The sequence below is a fragment of the Leptodactylus fuscus genome, chromosome 3, assembly GCF_031893055.1.
Source record: "Leptodactylus fuscus isolate aLepFus1 chromosome 3, aLepFus1.hap2, whole genome shotgun sequence".
In the NCBI taxonomy this organism is placed as follows: domain Eukaryota; kingdom Metazoa; phylum Chordata; class Amphibia; order Anura; family Leptodactylidae; genus Leptodactylus; species Leptodactylus fuscus.
Genome location: NC_134267.1, coordinates 123,993,395 through 123,998,394, shown reverse-complemented (window position 1 = coordinate 123,998,394; position 5,000 = coordinate 123,993,395). Strand labels below are relative to the sequence as shown.

General features: G+C 48.8%; 13 non-coding genes across 13 annotated transcripts; 5 read left to right on the top strand and 8 right to left on the bottom strand.

Moving 5' to 3' along the window:
- Nucleotides 1–9: 9 nt before the first annotated feature.
- TRNAK-CUU (transfer RNA lysine (anticodon CUU)) lies at nt 10–82 on the bottom strand. Its single transcript has one exon. It is a non-coding gene; the product is annotated as a tRNA-Lys (tRNA).
- Nucleotides 83–199: 117 nt separating this feature from the next.
- On the top strand, nt 200–270 carry TRNAG-GCC (transfer RNA glycine (anticodon GCC)). Its single transcript has one exon. It is a non-coding gene; the product is annotated as a tRNA-Gly (tRNA).
- Nucleotides 271–576: 306 nt separating this feature from the next.
- Nucleotides 577–649, bottom strand: TRNAK-CUU (transfer RNA lysine (anticodon CUU)). The gene has a single exon. It is a non-coding gene; the product is annotated as a tRNA-Lys (tRNA).
- Nucleotides 650–766: 117 nt separating this feature from the next.
- TRNAG-GCC (transfer RNA glycine (anticodon GCC)) lies at nt 767–837 on the top strand. Its single transcript has one exon. It is a non-coding gene; the product is annotated as a tRNA-Gly (tRNA).
- A 305-nt stretch (nt 838–1,142) lies between these two features.
- On the bottom strand, nt 1,143–1,215 carry TRNAK-CUU (transfer RNA lysine (anticodon CUU)). Its single transcript has one exon. It is a non-coding gene; the product is annotated as a tRNA-Lys (tRNA).
- A 117-nt stretch (nt 1,216–1,332) lies between these two features.
- On the top strand, nt 1,333–1,403 carry TRNAG-GCC (transfer RNA glycine (anticodon GCC)). Its single transcript has one exon. It is a non-coding gene; the product is annotated as a tRNA-Gly (tRNA).
- Nucleotides 1,404–2,265: 862 nt separating this feature from the next.
- On the bottom strand, nt 2,266–2,338 carry TRNAK-CUU (transfer RNA lysine (anticodon CUU)). Its single transcript has one exon. It is a non-coding gene; the product is annotated as a tRNA-Lys (tRNA).
- A 494-nt stretch (nt 2,339–2,832) lies between these two features.
- On the bottom strand, nt 2,833–2,905 carry TRNAK-CUU (transfer RNA lysine (anticodon CUU)). Its single transcript has one exon. It is a non-coding gene; the product is annotated as a tRNA-Lys (tRNA).
- Nucleotides 2,906–3,197: 292 nt separating this feature from the next.
- TRNAK-CUU (transfer RNA lysine (anticodon CUU)) lies at nt 3,198–3,270 on the bottom strand. The gene has a single exon. It is a non-coding gene; the product is annotated as a tRNA-Lys (tRNA).
- A 683-nt stretch (nt 3,271–3,953) lies between these two features.
- TRNAG-GCC (transfer RNA glycine (anticodon GCC)) lies at nt 3,954–4,024 on the top strand. The gene has a single exon. It is a non-coding gene; the product is annotated as a tRNA-Gly (tRNA).
- A 306-nt stretch (nt 4,025–4,330) lies between these two features.
- Nucleotides 4,331–4,403, bottom strand: TRNAK-CUU (transfer RNA lysine (anticodon CUU)). The gene has a single exon. It is a non-coding gene; the product is annotated as a tRNA-Lys (tRNA).
- A 117-nt stretch (nt 4,404–4,520) lies between these two features.
- On the top strand, nt 4,521–4,591 carry TRNAG-GCC (transfer RNA glycine (anticodon GCC)). Its single transcript has one exon. It is a non-coding gene; the product is annotated as a tRNA-Gly (tRNA).
- A 305-nt stretch (nt 4,592–4,896) lies between these two features.
- TRNAK-CUU (transfer RNA lysine (anticodon CUU)) lies at nt 4,897–4,969 on the bottom strand. The gene has a single exon. It is a non-coding gene; the product is annotated as a tRNA-Lys (tRNA).
- Nucleotides 4,970–5,000: the final 31 nt, after the last annotated feature.

Genomic DNA, 5,000 nt, shown 5'->3' with positions numbered 1-5,000 from the left:
ACCAACCTCCGCCCAACGTGGGGCTCGAACCCACGACCCTGAGATTAAGAGTCTCATGCTCTACCGACTGAGCTAGCCGGGCTCGGTGTGTCTGCATTGTGGGGCTATCCAGCAGGATAGAGATGGCATCGGTGGAAAACATCCCAGTCCGGCCCCTAAGTCCGGCAGGAGCCGCTAGCGTCAAAATAGACCCCGTCAAGCATTGGTGGTTCAGTGGTAGATTTCTCGCCTGCCACGCGGGAGGCCCGGGTTCGATTCCCGGCCAATGCAATACTCTTGATTTTGTTGTTTTGCCTATTCTTCAAAATGGGTATCCTTGGTTCCATTTCTCCTTGACTAACTCCTTCCAAGTAAAATAGCATCCTGGATGCAAACAGCCATGTCAGCTGTTTGTCAGGGAAGGAGTGTAATTATGGGTTGGTTTTCATGCCTCTTGGGCCTTCCATTGAAAGGTTGTTTACTTTTATTGCTCCATTCAAGGTCTCTTTTTTTAGTTCATTTTTTTGTCTGATCAGGATGGGAAGAGGACTTGTAAGCTGACAGTTGGGGGAAGAATGACCAAAATAAACCAACCTCCGCCCAACGTGGGGCTCGAACCCACGACCCTGAGATTAAGAGTCTCATGCTCTACCGACTGAGCTAGCCGGGCTCGGTGTGTCTACATTGTGGGGCTATCCAGCAGGATAGAGATGGCATCGGTGGAAAACATCCCAGTGCGGCCCCTAAGTCCGGCAGGAGCCGCTAGCGTCAAAACAGACCCCGTCAAGCATTGGTGGTTCAGTGGTAGAATTCTCGCCTGCCACGCGGGAGGCCCGGGTTCGATTCCCGGCCAATGCAATACTCTTGATTTTGTTGTTTTGCCTGTTCTTCGAAATGGGTATCCTTGGTTCCATTTCTCTTTGACTAACTCCTTCCAAGTAAAATAGCATCCTGGATGCAAACAGCCATGTCAGCTGTTTGTCAGGGAAGGAGTGTAATTATGGGTTGGTTTTCATGCCTCTTGGGCCTTCCATTGAAAGGTTGTTTACTTTTATTGCTCCATTCAAGGTCTCTTTTTTTAGTTCATTTTTTGTCTGATCAGGATGGGAAGAGGACTTGTAAGCTGACAGTTGGGGGAAGAATGACGAAAATAAACCAACCTCCGCCCAACGTGGGGCTCGAACCCACAACCCTGAGATTAAGAGTCTCAAGCTTTACCGACTGAGCTAGCCGGGCTTAGTGTGGCTTCATTGTGGGGCTATACAGCAGGATAGAGACGGCATCGGTGGAAAACATCCCAGTCCGGCCCCTAAGTCCAGGAGGAGCCGCTAGCATCAACATAAACACCGTCAAGCATTGGTGGTTCAGTGGTAGAATTCTCGCCTGCCACGCGGGAGGCCCGGGTTCGATTCCCGGCCAATGCACTACTCTTGATTTTGTTGTTTTGCCTGTTCTTCGAAATGGGTATCCTTGGTTCCATTCCTCCTTGACTAACTCCTTCCAAGTAAAATAGCATCCTGGATGCAAACAACCATGTCAGCTGTTTGTCAGGGAAGGAGTGTAATTATGGGTTGGTTTTCATGCCTCTTGGGCCTTCCATTGAAAGGTTGTTTACTTTTATTGCTCCATTCAAGGTCTCTTTTTTTAGTTCATTTTTTTGTCTGATCAGGATGGGAAGAGGACTTGTAAGCTGACAGTTGGGGGAAGAATGACCAAAATAAACCAACCTCCGCCCAACGTGGGGCTCGAACCCACGACCCTGAGATAAAGAGTCTCATGCTCTACCGACTGAGCTAGTGGGTGCATTGTGGGGCTATACAGCAGGATAGAGACGGCATCGGTGGAAAACATTCCATTCCGGCCCCTAAGTCCGGCAGGAGCCGCTAGCGTCAAAACAGACCCTGTCAAGCATTGGTGGTTCAGTGGTAGAATTCTCGCCTGCCACGTGGGAGGCCCGGGTTCGATTGCTGGCCAATGCAATACTCTTGATTTTGTTGTTTTGCCTGTTCTTCCAAATGGGTATCCTTGGTTCCATTTCTCCTTGACTAACTCCTTCCAAGTAAAATATCATCTTGGATGCAAACAGCCATGTCAGCTGTTTGTTAGGGAAGTACTGTATTTATGGGTTGGTTTTCACGCCTCTTTGGCCTTCCATTGAAAGGTTGTTTACTTTTATTTCTTCATTCAAGGTTTTTTTTGTTTAGTTCATTTTTTTTTCTGATCAGGATGGGAAGAGGACTTGTAAGCTGACAGTTGGGGGAAGAATGACGAAAATAAACCAACCTCCGCCCAACGTGGGGCTCGAACCCACGACCCTGAGATTAAGAGTCTCATGCTCTACCGACTGAGCTAGCCGGGCTCGGTGTGGCTGCATTGTGGGGCTATACAGCAGGATAGAGACGGCATCGGTGGAAAACATCCCAGTCCGGCCCCTAAGTCCGGCAGGAGCCGCTAGCGTCAAAACAGACCACGTCAAGCATTGGTGGTTCAGTGGTAGAATTCTCGCCTGCCACGTTGAAGGCCTGGGTTCGATTCCTGGCCAATGCAATACTCTTGATTTTGTTGTTTTGCCTGTTCTTCGAAATGGGTATCCTTGGTTCCATTTCTCCTTGACTAACTCCTTCCAAGTAAAATAGCATCCTGGATGCAAACAGCCATGTCAGCTGTTTGTCAGGGAAGGAGTGTAATTATGGGTTGGTTTTCATGCCTCTTGGGCCTTCCATTGAAAGGTTGTTTACTTTTATTGCTCCATTCAAGGTCTCTTTTTTTAGTTCATTTTTTTGTCTGATCAGGATGGGAAGAGGACTTGTAAGCTGACAGTTGGGGGAAGAATGACCAAAATAAACCAACCTCCGCCCAACGTGGGGCTCGAACCCACGACCCTGAGATTAAGAGTCTCATGCTCTACCGACTGAGCTAGCCGGGCTCGGTGTGTCTGCATTGTGGGGCTATCCAGCAGGATAGAGATGGCATCGGTGGAAAACATCCCAGTCCGGCCCCTAAGTCCGGCAGGAGCCGCTAGCGTCAAAACCCCGTCAGGGAAGGAGTGTAATTATGGGTTGTTTTTCATGCCTCTTGGGCCTTCCATTGAAAGGTTGTTTACTTTTATTGCTCCATTCAAGGTCTCTTTTTTTAGTTCATTTTTTTGTCTGATCAGGATGGGAAGAGGACTTGTAAGCTGACAGTTGGGGGAAGAATGACCAAAATAAACCAACCTCCGCCCAACGTGGGGCTCGAACCCACGACCCTGAGATTAAGAGTCTCATGCTCTACCGACTGAGCTAGCCGGGCTCGGTGTGTCTACATTGTGGGGCTATCCAGCAGGATAGAGATGGCATCGGTGGAAAACATCCCAGTGCGGCCCCTAAGTCCGGCAGGAGCCGCTAGCGTCAAAACAGACCCTGTCAAGCATTGGTGGTTCAGTGGTAGAATTCTCGCCTGCCACGCGGGAGGCCTGGCTTCGATTCCCGGCCAATGTAATACTCTTGATTTTGTTGTTTTGCCTGTTCTTCGAAATGGGTATCCTTGGTTCCATTTCTCTTTGACTAACTCCTTCCAAGTAAAATAGCATCCTGGATGCAAAGAGCCATGTCAGCTGTTTGTCAGGGAAGGAGTGTAATTATGGGTTGGTTTTCATGCCTCTTGGGCCTTCCATTGAAAGTTTGTTTACTTTTATTGCTCCATTCAAGGTCTCTTTTTTTAGTTCATTTTTTGTCTGATCAGGATGGGAAGAGGACTTGTAAGCTGACAGTTGGGGGAAGAATGACGAAAATAAACCAACCTCCGCCCAACGTGGGGCTCGAACCCACAACCCTGAGATTAAGAGTCTCAAGTTTTACCGACTGAGCTAGCCGGGCTTAGTGTGGCTTCATTGTGGGGCTATACAGCAGGATAGAGACGGCATCGGTGGAAAACATCCCAGTCCGGCCCCTAAGTCCGGGAGGAGCCGCTAGCATCAACATAAACACCGTCAAGCATTGGTGGTTCAGTGGTACAATTCTCGCCTGCCACGCGGGAGGCCCGGGTTCGATTCCCGGCCAATGCACTACTCTTGATTTTGTTGTTTTGCCTGTTCTTCGAAATGGGTATCCTTGGTTCCATTCCTCCTTGACTAACTCCTTCCAAGTAAAATAGCATCCAGGATGCAAACAACCATGTCAGCTGTTTGTCAGGGAAGGAGTGTAATTATTGGTTGGTTTTCATGCCTCTTGGGCCTGCCATTGAAAGGTTGTTTACTTTTATTGCTCCATTCAAGGTCTCTTTTTTTAGTTCATTTTTTTGTCTGATCAGGATGGGAAGAGGACTTGTAAGCTGACAGTTGGGGGAAGAATGACGAAAATAAACCAACCTCCGCCCAACGTGGGGCTCGAACCCACGACCCTGAGATTAAGAGTCTCATGCTCTACCGACTGAGCTAGCCGGGCTCGGTGTGTCTGCATTGTGGGGCTATCCAGCAGGATAGAGATGGCATCGGTGGAAAACATCCCAGTGCGGCCCCTAAGTCCGGCAGGAGCCGCTAGCGTCAACACAGACCCCGTCAAGCATTGGTGGTTCAGTGGTAGAATTCTCGCCTGCCACGTGGGAGGCCCGGGTTCGATTCCCGGCCAATGCAATACTCTTGATTTTGTTGTTTTGCCTGTTCTTCGAAATGGGTATCCTTGGTTCCATTTCTCTTTGACTAACTCCTTCCAAGTAAAATAGCATCCTGGATGCAAACAGCCATGTCAGCTGTTTGTCAGGGAAGGAGTGTAATTATGGGTTGGTTTTCATGCCTCTTGGGCCTTCCATTGAAAGGTTGTTTACTTTTATTGCTCCATTCAAGGTCTCTTTTTTTAGTTCATTTTTTGTCTGATCAGGATGGGAAGAGGACTTGTAAGCTGACAGTTGGGGGAAGAATGACGAAAATAAACCAACCTCCGCCCAACGTGGGGCTCGAACCCACAACCCTGAGATTAAGAGTCTCAAGCTTTACCGACTGAGCTAGCCGGGCTTAGTGTGGCTTCATTGTGGGGCTATACAGC